Source organism: Tympanuchus pallidicinctus, unplaced genomic scaffold (genome assembly GCF_026119805.1).
Source record: "Tympanuchus pallidicinctus isolate F22 unplaced genomic scaffold, pur_lepc_1.0 scaffold3, whole genome shotgun sequence".
Taxonomy (NCBI): domain Eukaryota; kingdom Metazoa; phylum Chordata; class Aves; order Galliformes; family Phasianidae; genus Tympanuchus; species Tympanuchus pallidicinctus.
In genome coordinates, this window is record NW_026294747.1 from 103,452,599 (window position 1) to 103,470,574 (window position 17,976).

The window sequence follows — 17,976 nt, forward strand, 5'->3', positions numbered from 1 at the left end:
TCCTCTGCCACTTAAATCATTTCTTTTCTTTTTTTTTTCCCAAAGGGAGCACGTATTTTACCTATTTCCCTTGAGCTGAAACTTCAGTACGTGACAGAACTTGGCTGTGTGATTTTTCTGGAATTCACAGGTAAAACGTTCATGTTCCCGAATCTGAGACCTGAACTGTCACCTCTGACTTTCCCAAGTGTCAGAGCTGGTGGGCTAACATGAAGGTAATGCTCAATGCCATTTCATTAGCTGAAACTGATTTTGGAGAGATCTGCCCCTCTGGTTCAATCTCTTGGGCTGGAAATTTCCACATAGAGGCTTGGGTTACAGTCTATGAGATATAGCCAGTGCTTTGAGTAGGATGTGTTTGTTCAGAGTATCAGGGCCCAGAAATGTTGCTCTGGCAAGGAGCCCATGTGGATGTGGTATTAGTGCCAGGGACTCTGGAGATGGGAGTTTTGCTTCTGGTGTTGTCCTGGGCTGACTTTGTGGACCAAGTGCACTAACACCGCCCCGAGGTCTACTGTGCAATGAAATGCTCCCCTCTAAAGAAGGCCCACTTCAGAGCTCCCACTGCCATGCACTGAACTGTGGGGCAGCATACAGTGCACAGAAGATGCCTTCTGAGAGGTGTGCCTGTGCCAATAGCTGTGGTGTGAGTGGCCAACTCCTGTTTCTTCCTTCCTTTATAAGCTATAGAGATTCTCAGGATGCAGTGTTCTTTCCTTCATTCCATCTTATATGTTAGGAATCCTATGCTAGTGGGAGATTTGCGACTCCAACTGAGTTCTATGTCTGTTTGGAGAGCTGATGTGTTTTTTAAATGGCTCTTGTGAGGATGCATGCCTGGTGTAAAAGCAGCTCTGCATCTCAAACCAAAAGCATCTTCCTTGTTTAACAAGTAAGAAGTGGTGTCTGACTGCCTGAAGCCTGCGTTAGGCCTCTTGCTTCTTTTGCTTCTGGTGGCGCACACAAAATTGTTGCTCTGTAAAAAATGAAATTGCTGTCTATTTCTCCAGGGATTGCTGAGTGCCTCGAGTATCACACTGAGCTTGCAATAGGCCAGGGCTGTAGACAGGATGGAGAACTGATGCCCTCTATTGTTGGAAAAATAAAAATAAAAATCTGCAGCATGGCTAATCATTTTTTTCCTCCATCCTTTCTTAAATTTCTAATTTTTTTCCTTGTTTTAATGTTTACCTTTTCATGAAGTTGGCTGCGTGCAACTTCACAGCTAACAGATGGCTGGTTTCATCTGGCCACCTGAGGGTCTCTGTCACCAAGCAAATTCTTGTCACAAGCGGTCAGCAGGGCAAGGCTTCTCATCTCTGCTGTCCCCCTGCCAAGGCATGAAGCAGAAAATCAGCCATGCAAATCTTTGTGCATTATATGTCCAGCATCGCTGTGTGCTGACAGAGTTCCAGATGGCTGAGGCACGCATCCTCTGGCTCTCCAGCACCTAAAGGACAGTGTTGCCACCTGTTTTGTGAAATACAGGTTGGCTACTGTTTTGTGAAGTACAGTATTGTGAAATACTGAAGTCTGGTTTGCAGAGATTATGCTGTATGGAGGCTATAGTAAGATAATGACCTCTTGCATTCTTCTCCCAGCAAGTGTTTTGTAGTTAACTAACTAGTTTCACTGTAGATGGTGGCAAGCTTTTTTTCCACCCCCACCTTTCTGATCCTGCAGCTTCTTTGCAGAAAGCTCTGTAGCAGCTTTAAGTCATGAAGCCTCACTTACTCCTATTTTATTCTGAACACAAAGCCATCCAGTTCATCAGCATTAACTGCTCCTGATGCATCCCAGACAATGAAATGATGACTGTCGGGGCTATTAGGAGAAGCCTCCATGGGCTGCTAGATGCAGAATTTATGGTCTGTCTTTAACCTTTTGGAAATGGAGAAATGTCTCATTATCTAAAATGATAGCATTGTACACTGGAGAGTTTTGCTATTTGAACTACTTAACCAACCCCTCTTCCAAGATTATTTTTTTTATGCTTAAAACCTGAATCTACAAGAATTGTTATTCCTGTAGGTGAGAATATTTCTACCACACATATAGAGGAGGGGTATAAATCCATGTGGATTCCAGTCTGTCATTCAAAGTGATCTGCTCTCTTGTTGGACCCCATACACCTTCTGTTAATAGTAGCTCTTTCAAAATTTCACCTGCGGAAGAATAGCTTTTGGTATTGTGTGTTTCACTTGGTAGAATAGAAGGGTCTGCCTTGTACCCAAGAAAAGGCAGAGATAACTGAAAAGGTTATTACATGAGTTTGTTGCAGTACTGATCTGAGGAGCAGACTTGCACTCTTGAGGGAATTTCTTGGGCTGTTGTTTTGATGTAGTGCATGCTCCAAGGCAGCAGTAGTGAATGAGAACGGGTCTGTGTGTTGCTTGGCTGACTTCTGGTTCTGGTCAGAGAAAGTATCAGTAATAGTAATAAAGGATTGAACCAAAGCCACAGAGTGATTTACCCCCATCTCTTGGGGAACATAGTTCAGCATTGCAGAAAAAAGCTCATCCTTCCTCTGGAAAGCTAGCTTGTCCCCACGTGCAGTGATGCCAAACTGAGGTGCTCTGCTGTTTTGCCTTGAGGCAGGCTGTACCACACAGGGCACAGCCCGCCTCCTGCACAGCACAGATTGGCAGTGCAGCTCTGTGACCTGTTCTAGGAAATGCCAATGAGCAGTGCAACTTCAGGTCCTTTCTTTTCCAGCTCCTTGGATTTATCCTTGACCGGTCTCTGTACCATCTTGCTGTCCTCAAAAGGATCATAAAAATTGTATGAAAAACCTGTGCCTTGACAGAAAGGTGTTCAGACAGATCATACTGCTATTTTAACTGGCTTAATTTTATACATTCTTTCTGTGCTGCAAGGATTTCTGCTTTGTGGGAATTCTCACACAGCTGCATGTTTTATTGTAGTGCTAATTCTCAGGGGAAGTTGTCAGGAGCTGCAAGAATATTTTCCCTTTCTTTTAATCCACTATGAAGTCAGCCCTTGAAACTGATTTGCTCCCAGACAACAATACCACCTGGGAGTGATACTTGGAATGAGGTGGGCTCCCATTGCAAAGCCATCCTGCTAGCCCTGTAACATCAGAGATGCCACAGTAGATGGGAGTCAGTACAGATCAAGGTCTCCTTCACAGATGCACAAAAATAGGTAATTGTTCATAACTTGTTGTTACGCTGCTTTGATTTCCTTGCTGAGGAGCTCTTAGCTGAGAAGGCTCATACTTGGAGTGAAAAGAAAAGGATAATGTTATGTTCTGCTGGGTAATACAATCAAGTAGTACTGCAGGTGCGTGGTCAAAACTGACAGGTTTTCTTACATGTTCAGAGGACACTTCCTCGATACTTGCTCCGTACAGGTCCACCAGGCTCATGCTGTCTGCTAGCCATTTTAAAGCAGATGATAGAGTTGTTTACCTTCTGAGACTGTGAAATAAATAGTGTAAGTGTTTTCAGTGTTGAAGATGAATGCCATGTGTGTCAAATCCGAATACAAACCTCCCGGTTCTCCAGACCTGAATTTTGATCACTTTAACTCTCCCAGTGTGAAATAATAGCTCGGCAACTGGATTAAACTCCAGTTGTTGCAACAAGCAGGTACAGAATGGGTTCATATTGCATTCAATATATATGTGAGCCCACACTACACAGATCTGTACCATGTGGGTGCTCTAAGGATACGAGTGGGATTTCAGCCCACGTTATTCCTGGGAGCAGTTGGGAAAGTTGACTCTTCTCCAGCAAGTAGATATACTTCCTCAAGAGGGTATGATCTCCCCAGTAGGGTGCTACTTGGTTTTCAACATGCAAGTGCAAGTAGGGCACACTTGTGCCTCTTGAAAGATTTAAGATGCTCAGCGTAAGTCATCTTGCCTTTGCTGACAGGCTGATGGAATACTATTGAATAACTGGCATCCATCCATCCCCATTGCCGTTTATGGGCAGATAAATTAAGCCTTTAGGATACTTTTTCTTTGTGCCAGCCTGTGTAGCACTCGGACTTTTCCCATTCATAAGTCAGATGCCTTGTGTTAGAGTTCTGTGTAACAAATGCTATTCCAGTATAGGTTAAATGCTGATATAAAGGCATCCAGAGAGACTGTACAAAGGTGAGTGATAAAGGCAGCTGGTGTGTAAGGAGTATAGGACACTACTGGATGGCTATGAAACCTTTCACTGTGATCCAGTAAGTACCTGCCATAGTTTGCATTCCAGCTGTGAATTGAAGGAAACCCTAAACTTGGTCCCCCACACTGAGGAATCTGAACTTGCTTACTCTTGCATTCAGTCAGTAACTAGGCATTAAAGTGTTGAGTTACTTCCATAACTAGTGGAAAGACTGTCATGAAATCAAGTTAATGTGCATTTATTTCTGTCCATGTTTGAATCGTAGGTCTTGATCATCATCTAATGCTCTGGAAGTATAGTACATATTTTATTACTAAGAGCGCAGAGGTCATACTGAATGGGAATAGGAGCCATGATTTCCCATGCTGGCCTCTACATTACAACGTATGAGCAATCTGGTGGCTTCACAGCACAGATGGGATCATAGGGAAAGCTGATTTGCATTTGTACTGCAGCTCCAAAGTCCGAGAAACTTCTCTGCTCAGGAGAAAGGGTGCACCTTCAGAATTTCTTGATGGGAGCGGAAGGGGTCACCCAAATCCCCATTCTTATTGCTCGGTTGATAGACCATTTTGAAATACAGTTGAATCTTTATTCTGTTAGTACAACCTCACCTTCCTATCAGTGTCTAGATTTCTGTATATACCTTGGCTCTCACTCTCTCATTCATTAAGTATACTGTCCTTTAATCTTGACTCTAAATGTTTATCTTCCTTTTCAGAGTTGTACATAGAAACTCCTTTCTGCCATTCTGAATCTGCAGAAAGAACTTCTCCCCTGCTTTCCATGACAGGACAAGTTTTTTTACTGCAGATGACTTGGAAGAAGAGTGAAACGATGCTGTCTAGCCTGGATTCTAAACTTGTCTTTAAGTGATACAACACAGGCTGCTTGAATGGGAGCAGAGCTGTCCCTGCTTCCTCCTTTAAAGAATATGTCCTGCATTTTGATCAAATTAGGTTATTTTTATTACCTTTCTCCCTATGTTAAAGCATGTTTTATCCTGGCTTTGCCGCCCTCCTGTAGGTACTCTCTCAGGTTTTTGCAGCTTTCCAAGTATTCTGGGAATGCTTCACAAGAAGCAGTTGTGCAGTGTCTTTCTGCACAAGTCTCTACACACTTTCACAGACGCATCCCCCATACTGTTTTCTTTTTCTCCAATTTGTGTCAGGATGTAGCATGGCAGAATGTGGAAAAAAGTGTGCCTCTGTGTTGAGAGGGGTAAGAGTACTGCACCCCAGTTTCCCAATTCCTTTTGCCTAGGTGCAATGGCAGACTTTCTCTTAGAATTCATGGCAAAACTCCAGTTGAATTTCACAGGGTATTTATAGCAGGATAGCTGTGTCACTGGAGCACCCAAACTTGGCTGTATTATGGAATAGAAGCTTTAAAGCACCCTGTAAAATGGCAAGCAGAGACAGCAGCAAAGTATATAGGACAGACTTCCATTCTAACCATATAAAAGTTTTTTTGAGGGGATTGAGGGGAGGGAGCTGAGAACAGCCTACACTATCAGCTAATAATCTTTTTTTCTAATGTTCTGTCCCAGCAAAATAAAGTGCTACTTAAAGGTGTAAATAAAGAGGATTTAATTTTGTAGACATAAGCTTCAATTTTATTTCCTCTTTGCAGAGACTCTAAAACAGCAGCTGTGAGGTGATGGTGGTGGTGGTGGGTGGCTTTTTTTTTTCCCCAGTGTTTTTTGGAGTGAGCCATCTGAGAGCTTCTGTGTGCAGAACAGGAGGTGGAGCTGTTTCCTAGCAGTAAACCAATGCATTCTGCAATTTAATTAATGCTAGAAGTGGTGGCATGTTGTCCTTGATCCTGTTTTTCTCTCCATGATTACAGCCCCCCTGTAATCCCACTCTACCCCTGAAAATAACCTCTTCATTAAGCCCAGCAGCACATCAGGATGATGCTTAATTCACAATCTGAGTTTGCGATTAATGGAATCGATAACCAGCAATCCTTTGCTTATGTCACTGGTGTAAGCAGCTCTCAGAAGTGACAGCTGCTTGTTTTGAGGTGAAAGAAAGACTATAAGGCTTACAGCTGTGTGTACGTTTCAGTCACAGGCAACAGAAGAATTTGTCTTCCTAGCTTCTACTACTTTATTTTTAGTCTCCCCTCTGTAAGTTCATATATTTATTCTCAGATATCTAAATTAAAAGCAACTGTTTTCTTTTCTTTGTCTTCATAAGAAAAGGTGGCCTATGGGGTAATGCTCCATGTGCACATGCATGTATGTTGGTCAGCCTATGGCAAATGTGAACTACTGGTCTGTTCTTGTTGCACTTGGTAGAAAAGCAGAGGTCTTAACAACAATTAGATTCCTGCAAGTGGTGCAGAAATTAGCAGCTGGGTAATAGAGGAGAAATATCTCTTGACACTCTTGGAGAGATATCATCCGTGTTCATCCTTTACCAAACGTGACAAAATCGACTTAGAAATACATACCTTTTGGGATACTTGCCTCGTTGATTTTGTTGTTCCTGGAATTCTTTTCGTTTGGTTGTGTACTTAAGAATCATTTAAAAAATACAAATAAAATATTTTACTTACGTGCTAAGAAATCGAAGGCTGTTGTGCAAGGAGAACCTGCACTGGAATCAGTGGTGAGTTTTTGGGATTTTTTTGTTTGCTTGGAAGATGCACTAAATATAGAAATCATGCCATCCACTTCCTGGTTCTGGTGGGAAGCAGAATAAGAAAGAGAATCCAATTTTCTGACTACTTAGAAGCAGGAATGTGGCAAGTGAGAACATATATTAGCATAAAGCTATCCTATCTCATCTCTTTTATTCCCAAGAATTGACTCACGTGAAAGTATTTGGTAGGTTACCTTTCTTCCTTACTTCAAACCACATGTGGGCTACCTGATCTACAAATAGGATGTGAGCAGTGTTTGGCACAGGTTTTCCATCCTTTTCACTACGTTCTCATGGTATGCACTGATAATGTGTTATCATCAGTGCACTGATGTCTCTTTCCACACATCGAGGTATCTTGCAGCGTGGCAACTGTCAGTGTGGCTGCTAACCCAATTCATGTTGCAAACAGCATGATGTTTGCCCTGAGCATGATTTTGCTTAGTAATGGAAAGACCTTTAGGCTTGTGGCTTTTGAGATCTGACCAAAGGAAATGCTTCAGGTTGGCTGATTACTCCATCTGCTAGGAACGGTCAGCCTTGCTAGTAAAGGTTGGGTCCACCCTCTCCTCCATCCTGGGCTGAGCTAGGAGCTAAGAGCAGAGTTATATCAATGTATTCCAAACAGGTATGTGCTCCAATGAAAAACAGAAAATGCCCCATGTAATTAATCTTATTGTGAATGTGAATTATCTGGTTGCTCTTTTTCCCTCTTTCTGAGTGGTCAGCTAGTTCATGGGGTCAAAAAATGCTGTGATACTTTGGATGCATCTTTGCTCCTTGTCTGTCAAGGCTGAGCCGTGTTTTAGTGCTTGATATTTTGCACAGCCTGTCTGAACCACTGTTGTTTTTTCAGCATTGTCCTCAAATCTATCTTCTGCCATTTACATTTTGCTGACTACCACATTTGACAAATGCAACAAGAATTGTTCACATCTCATCTAGTGTAATAAGGAACAGTCGTCATATCCTATACACTTCAGTCCTGTTAAATTGAAGACCAGTCTACAAATATTACTAGATGCTTTCTTATTCATTTTGTTGCAGAAGCAAATGCAGCATTTTTATATGGAGCTTTATACTGTGATGAAGGTTATTCCAAAATAGTGACATAATATAGCTAGACTGTGTGTGCGTTTGTATTATATATGTGCATATGTAGTTTATCCTGAGCCCAAGTAGCTACCTGTTCATAAGTTCATGGGTCGCATCTCAAATGAATTATCTGAAAATGCAGTATGTGCAGACAGAACGGCTGAGCAGGAGAGGTAGCTCAGGAAACAGTGCTTTGGTTTAGGCTGCGGTTTTGATTTCTGTCAGAAGTCTCTCATCCTTATGCTGTATGTTTGCGTACCAAGCTCTTCTTGAGGAGGGACAGTCCTAAATTGCAAGGGGACAAGGCTTACTTGCTCTCCTGTTTCAAAGCTGTAGGTGCTACTGTGATTCAGGTGAATGGCTGTGGAGTTGCACTTGCTTACAGGAATTCACTGTTGAAGCAGAGTGCACACAGGCTGCTGTCCCACCCTCACAGCATAGGGCTGGGCCTGTTTGTTCCTCCATCCTCACCTCTAATGCAAACATGGAGGACATCTCCTTACCACTGTCACCACCACCTGGGTCTCCCAAACCCTTTCCACCATGAAAGGCTGGTCCAGCTGCTCCCTGTGTTGAGCTCTGCCCAGCCTAGCTGTGACAGGGCAGTCTGGTTTCTTGTGTGCAGTGTTGGCTTCCCACCCTGCACCTTTGCTTGTTCCAGGTTCACAACACTTTAAAGGATTGTATTTTCTAATAGATGGGCTGGATGCAGCACATTAACTCTGTGTGGCTACAGGTTTTATGTTTACCATGGGCTTGAGGAGTGGTTGTTTTGGTGTTGGTTTTTTTTTTTTTTTTTTTTGCCTTGAGTTAATGAGGCCTTGGGATGCAGACCTTTAAATATGGGTCATTTAAAAAAAAAAAAACAACAACAACAAAGCCAACTCCCAAAATCTGCTTGAACAGAGGAACGTGTACGATTTCAGCATTATTTATTAGCCAATTTATTTAACTGTGTAGAACTGCTGAAGACATGATGAATACGTTTTCTTGAAAATCCAGTGGAGATTATATAAAGAGAAGAAAAAGAGCATGTCATCTTTTTCTTCCTGAGAAGTATTTTCAGTCCTTGCTTCCATGAGTGAAGAGGCTAGCAAACTCTTATTTCATGGAAAAAAAATGCTCAGATGTATTGTAAGCTTACTGTAACGGATGAAATCCTAATAAGTGTAATTGTATATTAAGCAATAGAGTATGTACTTTCAAATATTTTGAGGTGAGTTTTCCTTTTTCTACATTTGTGAGGGGAAAGGATATCTTCACTAATCAGAATGGCAAAGACCTCATTGGTATGTATTGCCAGTAATGAAGTTTCCCAGCATCTTTTCCTTCTCTGGAAATCGAAGATATTTGGTTGAGAACAGAATTCTTATCTGCTACTACTATGCTCCCTAGGAGTAGATATGTGCTAGAAATGATCTGGCCTCGGAAAGGTTTTCATATGCTCTGGAAGGAGACAGAAAATGCTGCTATGTAGGTATTACTGTAGCTGAGAAGGAAGTCCTGAAAGCTGGCAGATGTGGAAACCACAAGTTTGAGTTGTTCTATCTCAATCCAGTGTGTTTTAGACAATTTCCTTTTTTAAATTTTTTTGTTAAACTTTTGGTTTGGCAAATGTATCATTTCTCAAGATGGCTGAACTCTGTGCCATGAGGTTTGATGTGAGATAGACAGGTCTACTTGTCCTAAGGAAGTAGTAGGCTCTGCCTACCATAAGAAGGATGAAAGCTTTCCAAGGAGGTAGTCTGTCTTCTCTGAGATAAATGTGGCATGTAGAGATGTCTGCCTAAAGAATAGGAACTTGGCATTTTTTAAGTTATGATCTAATGTGCACAAACGTGACTTAAATGAGGCAATGGAATTCATATCATGCTCTTAGTCTAGGTTCCTAGAAAAGCTTGTGTCTGTTTCTTGATTCTTTAAAGCAGGAAGAGTTCTGCTCATATGTGATGGTAAATCTGTCTCCGTGGCAAACATCTAGCCATTAATCAGGGACCTTACCATCATCAAATATGAAAAATGTTTTGGACCATTCTTCAAAGCACACTGATATCCTGAAGTCTTAAACACAAATAGGTCCGAAATCTTCTTAGATTTGCATCTGCGCATCTGAACTGAAAATGTATGAGATTGTCCCTGTCTGGAGTGACTGAAACACTGGCTAGTGGGAGACTGAATGGTCTTTCAAGGTTGAATGTACCTGTTTATAGCACAGAGCAAGTTTAATTTTCTTGCCTTCACATCACCAAGGTCAGCAAGTTCATGCCGTTAAATGCTTCTCCACATGAAAGTGCTGGCACACAGTAAGCAAATTACTTCTCAGTCTTCACTTTGATAAATGTTCTTAATCAACCAAGTACTTTTGGAAGATGCTTCTATTCTTTTTCATGTTTCTGCATTCTTCTCAGGTTTAAACACCAAACTTAGACAAACTAATCTGGTGCTGTACAGAGACCAGCCCAACTCCTTTTTTGATAGTAAGATAAAGTAAGAATGTGGTACTGAACTTCAGTTCATGTATGTATGAGTTGCACCATTTGGGATAAATGTTTCTTATAAAAAAATATGCTTAATACAAAAATAACTTTCACTGGACGTATACATTCCTCAAAAACAGACTAGTGGAAACATATAGGAAATGAAGAGGAAGAATAGAAGTTATGTATGCAACAACAGCACAACAGGTTTAAAATTAAATTTTATTTTTAGTGACCAAATTAGTAGCTGTGAGAAGTTTAGGTACATTCTACAGTGTCCCCTTAAAATGTGAGTGGTGTCATCTGGGATTGTTCTTGTTTCCATACTCGAGTTAGTAATAATAGCAATGTATCTTATAATACTAAAATATCTTATTTAGAGTCTGTCAGTTCTAATTCTTGAAATGAAAATTTTGGCACTTAAAATCTTTATTTCAAAAGTATTTACTGTGATGCTTCATTTCATTTTTTCTACTTCTTCACATAGAGAGTGGTGAGGTGCTGGAACAGCTGCCCAGAGAGGCTGTGGATGCCCCATCCCTGGAGGTGTTCAAGGCCAGGTTGGATGGGGCCCTGGGCAGCCTGGTCTGGTATTAGATATGGAGGTTGGTGGCCCTGCATGTGGTGGGGGGGTTGGATCTTGATGATCCTTGAGGTTCTTTCCAAACCAAGCTATTCTGTGATTCTATGATTTCTTCAAGAGAGATCAGTAGAGGTTTTTTGTTTTGTTTTTGCCATTTCGTTATATTTGCTAGAAACCCTACTAGAGTAATATCTAGCTCTACAAAGCAGTGCATAAAATTGAGCTAACACCTACTTTTCTATCTTCTGGTACTGCTCTTCATATTTTTTTCCTGAAGTGTCACAATGAAGGAAGGGGCCCCTGTTTCCATTCATTAACTGTGTTGAAATATGGCATACGTCTTCCAAGTCTGCCACCTGAATCAAACTATTTCCTCAGCAGATTTCTGTACTATTTCCACCCACACTCAAATTAAATTAGACTGTGCTTCCTCTTGTTAATTACTTCATTTGAGAAGGAGAGGAAGTGTCTTTTATGCTTATTATGTCTGAATTCTTACCCTCCCTAAACTTTTCATAAAATCTGTTTAATAGTTGTCTCATTTGTAAGTAAAATAACTGTTAGTAGAGGTAGCACTATTTGCCTAATAGCTGATAGCTACCTTCATGGCTTTTCCTGCTACCTATCACAGCCACAAATATTGCATTAGTTAGCAGCTTCTCCTCTCCCTCCCAGTTAGGAGGAGTTGTCAATCATGCAACAAATGAATGTTGCAGGAAATCCACATTGTGTTCAACACAATGTAATTTCCTCATCTAAACCCTTCACTCTTGAGGAAAGAACATAAAAACCACACAAAAACCAAAATCCAAACCACTACCCCTTGGCCCTCACTGCCCTGAAAACAAAAAAGCTTGCACCCCTATCTCATGTTCTCAACCTTCTATCTTATTCTTGTGGTTAGCGTGAGAGGACTTAATCCAAGCAGCTTTCACAGGGAGAGGTTTTGTGACTATGAGACTTAGAGGAAGCTGAAAGCCCACAAAATGGCCCCTGGGAGGATACAGAAGAGGCCATGCACATCCTTTGTTTTGGCTTATTGTGAGCAATGGGAAGGATAGGCTTTGCAGAATGCGAGGGCTGTTCAGTGTCAGAGATGGAGGCCGCTGACTTACAAGGGAGTTTTTGAGCATTTCTTGTTGAACCAAAAATGAAGCACCTGGTACTTGAAAGATTTCTTGAAATGTGAAGTCACTGTGCCTCCAGAAAGGGGGGAAGTGAGTTTGTTTCTTCCTGCTGCACATTAGTTATGTCAGTCACTATTAAGCCTTAAATTTAAAGGTGTTCACTTCCAGTGTGAATGTAGTTTTTAGTGGGTCTGTCCTTCTACTACTGCAGCATACTATCCATTTGTGGGTTTCCTTCAGGAAGGTGAGTTTCCAGATGCTGCAGAAAATCGGTCTAGTTCAAATGAAATGTAGAGGGTGCATTCCTGAGCTGTGTTTGAAAATACTTGTATTCATTAGTGTAATGCTCTGTACAACTCCTTTTTGCCTACAGCAGCATTTGACTAAATATTTCAAACTTCAGTCTGTCCCCTGCAGGGGAGTTCAATGCTGAGAGTTGAATCTCCGAAGTCTGATAAGTGTGTGCAATTGTTGGGAGGGGATATGTACAGGTCTTTCCCTCTATGAATGCATCAGTAGGGCTTCTGATTCCCAGAGGGCTGCATATTTTCAAGAAATCAGTAGGAGTTCATCTTTGGTATGCAGTGAGCTAGTTAAAATTGTTAAGCTAAACCATGTTACTTCACCTGTGTTCATTTTTTTTTTTTTATCTTAGTAAGTTCTCTCTTGCTCCTGAAAGATGCTGATTATCAAAGCAGACAGAGCAGTATGTTGTACAGCAATGTGGGTGTGCAGGAGAGGAAGGAGCCGTGTTGCTCAGTGAAAACTCAAGCTTCACATTCACAGCTTAGTGATCTTTCTTCTTCATGCTTCCAAGTGAGAATTTTAGAAAGTAATAACCACAGCAAGTACCTGGCACAGGTAAAGACAATCCCTATTTGCATGTGGAGAAACAAAGCCTAAATGCTTTGGTGATGAACTCAACTGAATTCTGGTATGTCTTAAAGAACATCACACATCATTAACTGTCACCACATCTTTCTCTACCAGAATTATTCTAACTGGAATTATTCCAGTATCAGATTGACTGTCTCACTAAGTTGTTAATGAGTACCTTCTTTTACTGAAAGTACATTAGTGTTGTTTTCTGCGTTTTCCCATGTTCTTAAGGCTTGAATGAAAATTTTAATACTTTTTTCTGTAAAAAGATTTTAAATTAGGTTATAGCAAGGATGCTAATTAGTAAAACATGAAAGCGCATTCCGATGTGTTGCTTGCACTGTTGTTGTTCTTAAGTTGCACGCTCAAATTAGGCAATTATAATCACTCTTCTGCGTCGTGTGGGAGCTGTCTAGCAGGTGATGGCATTTGAATTGTAGCTCATTTCCTTTTTGTGATTCCTGATATGCCTTTTCTGACAGTATAGGATAAAATGTACTCCCTCAGTCTGTTTCTTGCAGCTGTAGACATTGTGATTCTACCTGAGAGCTAATCCTTGTGCAGAGGCAGCTAATGTTTTGTCTCAGGACTGCTCATTAAACAAACCTGATCCCTAGACAGCCTGAAGTACAGTGGGGCTCTGGGAAGCAGTGTACTTCAGATCCTGGCCAAGAATGGAAAATGGTAAAGGCCCAATTGCAACTATGATTATCGCATTAGGCATTACCAAAAAAAATCATAGAATGGCCTGGGTTGAAAAGGACCACAGAGATCATCTAGTTTCAGTCCCCTGCTATGTGCAGTGTTGCCAACCACCAGACCCGGCTGCCTAGAGCCACATCCAGCCTGGCCTCGAAATGCATCACTCCCCCTGCCTCTCTCCCCACTGCCCTTTTCCAAAAAAAAAAATTGTGTTAGTGAATAAGTGAAGACTTCTTTTGAAGTAGAATTCCTTAAGTGTGTAAAATATCAGAAAGTAATGCCTCTTATTACATTGGCCCACAACATCAAAACATCAGAAGTGGATGTTGGTGGTATGGCAGCAGAGGTTAAACTTCCTCCAGTATTCTGTTAAATTTTGTTGCTGTGTGGCAAGTGGCAGCAGTGGGCAGTCTGACAGAACGGTGCTAACACGGAAATGTATCTGGAGCAAAGTTGTGTGTCACTGAATTCCTTCATGTGAAAAAAAAATTGTACCCACTGACACAGCGGATGTTATCACAGTGAAGGCTGTACTACGTGGACAATGTCTCCCTAGCAATTATGCTATCACTGCAGCTGTAGAAGAGTGATCACCTCTACTGATGCAGATTTTCAGGAATGTAGCAGGCAGACTTCAGTTCATCACTGGTGAAAATGCATAGTTAATGGTGATGACTGTTGAAAAATGGTGCTCTGTAACTCTGAATTTGTTCTATCAAATAGTGTTGTTGTGCAGTTCGTATCTGTTGTAGCTTCTGTGGGAATAAATAGGAGGCCTAGAATGACCTGCATAGCATTCACTTGCAGAATGTCTTATCTTGTTGTTTCAGGCTTTCTTTTGCCTAACATTCCAGCTCATATTCTTAAAAGTTGTTTTTGAAGACTATTCTGACTGAATGGTAACCTCTGCTGTCAGAGGAGAGGCAGAAGCTATTACAATGAAGTTAAAATATGTGTCTTATTGTTAAATCTGTATTCAGTAGTCAGCGGAAACAGCTTAGGGATTCTCTTTCCACTGAATTTTGTGTGCTAACAACAGTAACATTGGTTAGTCTTGTGATTTTATAGTGGAAAAAGGTAATTGGAAACAGATATCACACATTTCTGCTTGCTATTTATTTTTACTGAGCTTTCTTCCCTTCAGAAATAACTTCTCACAGTAACTTAGATTAGCTTTTTCTGATGTTCTTTGTTCTCTTCTGCTTTTTTTCCATTTGGTAGCACTCAAATCAAAGCCAAGGCAAAGGCAGGGGTGTGAAAAAATGAATTCTACTGGAAAAAAAGTGTGATTGGTGTGAGGGATGCTTTCCTGTCAGCGTGGAGTGAAAAACAAACACGTTAGCAGAGAGCTCAGGCTTTCAGTCCAACCGCCTGCTATCTAGTTTGGGTATTTATAGGCAGATGTGGGTAAATGCTGCCTTCCAAAAACAAGTAATGATTCAGCTTCCGTTCATAACTTCCAGGTTATAATTCTCAACTAAAGCAAGAAAACTTGTCACTGAAAGTAAGTAGTTCACATTATTTAACCAAAGTAGCAAAATCTGTAGTAACTAACAATGAAATATTGCCTGTGTCAAAATCGGTTAAGTAAGCAAATTAGTTTCAGTGCTTGATTGGTTAAATCACCATGCTAACAGTGCAGAATAATTAGTCCTTGCTGCCCTTCACTAGGGAATCCTACAGCAGTATGTCAAACCTTTAACTGTGATCTAGTGAAGGATTTTCTCCCATATTTAAGGGAGCTAGCATGGTCTTATCAGAATCAGATGTCTTAAGTTACACTGCAGTCTTAAAAATATATATATGTATCCAATTTGAGGTAGCTATAAAAACATCTAAAGAAATTTGCTAGCGTAATAAAAACACTCAACATTTGTTCAACTACCAAGTGAAAAAAGCCTGCAGACTGTTAGTTATCCTGACAGGTACTAAAGGCAGCGTTCTTACTGATTTTGGTAAACAGGGCAATTAAGAATAGCATATTTTGTAACACTAAGGCAGAGAACCTCAAATCTTGATAGAGAACATCTATCTATTAAACATGACAAGATGAAAGCCAATAAACATTTGAAAGAAGTTAAATTTTGTAGATTTACATGCTAAGTGTTTTCATCACAGTAGATGATGTTTCAATGTGTACAATAATTTTTAATTTTCCTTTGGTTTAAAAAAAAAAAAAAGTAGATAAATATGTAGTATCTTGGTAGATCTTGCATTTCTGGCAAATCACGACTTTTATTTTTCCCTTGTCAGACCCTCACTTTAACATGGGAAATATTATCTCACATAGACTGGAATTGATGTATGTGTGTTAGTCAGTAATTGTGAAATGCTTTTACCACGATCTGTAGAACAACACAAAAGATACCCATTCACACAAATTTCAATAAGAGGCTCAAATACATTTTTCTTACATTTGATCTGAAATTACAGATTTAACATTGAGAGCCTACATACCTTACTGTCCTTTGTAGGTAGAATTTCAGTGAAATAAATGCTCGCATCAGTATATTATGCAGTAACTCTAGCTATAAATTATCCAAGATCCAAGTTAAGTAAGCAATGATTGAAAGCACCTAGTAGTGTGCTGCAAACCAGTTGGTCACGTATTAAATGCGCAGCAATGATCTGTACTGCAGATTTCAATGCAGTGCTTTGTACCACAGATTTTTTTGAACCAGCTGAAAGTTTTTTTTGATGGTAACAATCTGCCATTTTCAAAAGCAAGTAGAGCTGCTGATATATCCAGTTTATGTAGTCTTATGTAGTTATGTAAGTCTACGATGTAATTATTGCTGCTTCAGCCGGGGGTTATAGTTGAAACGATCTTAATAAAGCCTGAGTTCTCCAAATTTAGTAAAATAAGAGATTTAATTCATCCCATGCGTACTCATTCCTTCTGAATTAAGCGATCATTTGTAATTTTGAAAATCTGAATGTAAATTATGTAATTGAAGAATCCTATTCTGAGGGTGTTCTGCTTATGTGTGCTCACAAGCATGATCCCAGAGAAGTGCTGGGCAGCTGAATCTGAGTAGCGAGCAGCATCTCCCAGTTCCCTCCCAAATACCATGTCTAAGAAATCTTAGTGGGGGAAAAAGAGCTGCAGTAAAATTTTGTCGTATTTTTGTCAGACATGTTGTGTTCTGTGTACTCTGATTTTTAAATTCCGTGAAACTCCTATGAGACAGCAATAGTTACTGTTTAACATAAGGAATTTGGTGAAGTCTGGGTATTTTTTTGTTATACCTTACAGCTCAAGACACAGATGAGAGGTGACTTTGAGACATCACTTCTAGCAGACTAGGTACAGAACCAACGTGAATTGATTTCGAGTTTCCTGATGTCTGACTATGTTTCTAGATTCTAGAAAGAGATTGAAATTATTGCCTTTTGGATTTTCAAAAACACCCAAATATTAGTTTCACCCAGAAACTTAAAGTCACACAGGGGAAATATTCCACTGTGATCAACTGGAGGGAAATGTTACTTGGATCTTGACTTTTCAAAATATTCCACTGCAGGAATATGCTGTAGAAGTTTAGTTTCCAGAGAACTAGTTTTCTACTTGACTTTGGAAGTTGTTGGTGGAAGTGGTTGACTCCTGATACGGATTTTCTGCTAATATCTATCCTTCCCCTCTCCTTTCTCACATTGACAGCAACCCTGATGCTCTGCAATGTCAAATAAGGATGAGGTGTGAACTCAGATTAAATGAATGACAAGCACTGAGATGAGCAGAACGTTCTGTGCTTGGAATCAGTGTTGGTACTCAGGTAGTATACTTTCTTTTCTTTTCTTATGCAATGTGCTTGCATACGATTATCAAAAATTACATCCTGACTAAACACACTGAAAGTCATTGATTTAGGAATTGATTAGGAATTTAGGAAGGAAGCAGGGGAGTGAGGAGGGCAGTCCTTCAGCTGGCATAAACCTACCTTAACTCTTTTGTCATAAGTCACTGATTTTACTACCATGACATCAGTTCGAGTTGAGCATCTAAGCCTTTCTTAAAGAGATTATAGTGGCTTTAGTGAAACTGTGATTTTTCTCTGTTCAAAACTGCCCCTCTGTAACAATATCTGCCTTCTCATACTGTACACACAAGAACCTGCTTGAAATAGAGCTTCTGCTTTATACCTGAGTGTAGAAAAGTGAGAAGCAGCAGCTGAGCTGCAACCCAGTATCTCAGTACAAAGCCTTTTTTCTCTAGCCATAAATGCTTTCTCAATTGCATCTCAGATTGCATACGTTTGCCTTGACTCAGAACAGTTTTCCACAAAACTTCAATCGGATTTTCTTTCCTTGAAATCAATAGTA

General features: G+C 40.4%; 1 long non-coding RNA gene across 2 annotated transcripts in view; it reads left to right on the top strand.

Moving 5' to 3' along the window:
• Positions 1 to 17,976, top strand: part of LOC128086702 (uncharacterized) — a 75,102-nt gene that overhangs the window by 27,857 nt on the left and 29,269 nt on the right. For both annotated transcript variants that reach the window (XR_008209486.1, XR_008209485.1), the window contains one exon: positions 46 to 130. This is a non-coding gene — a long non-coding RNA (uncharacterized LOC128086702). The remainder of the gene's footprint in view (positions 1 to 45; positions 131 to 17,976) is intronic.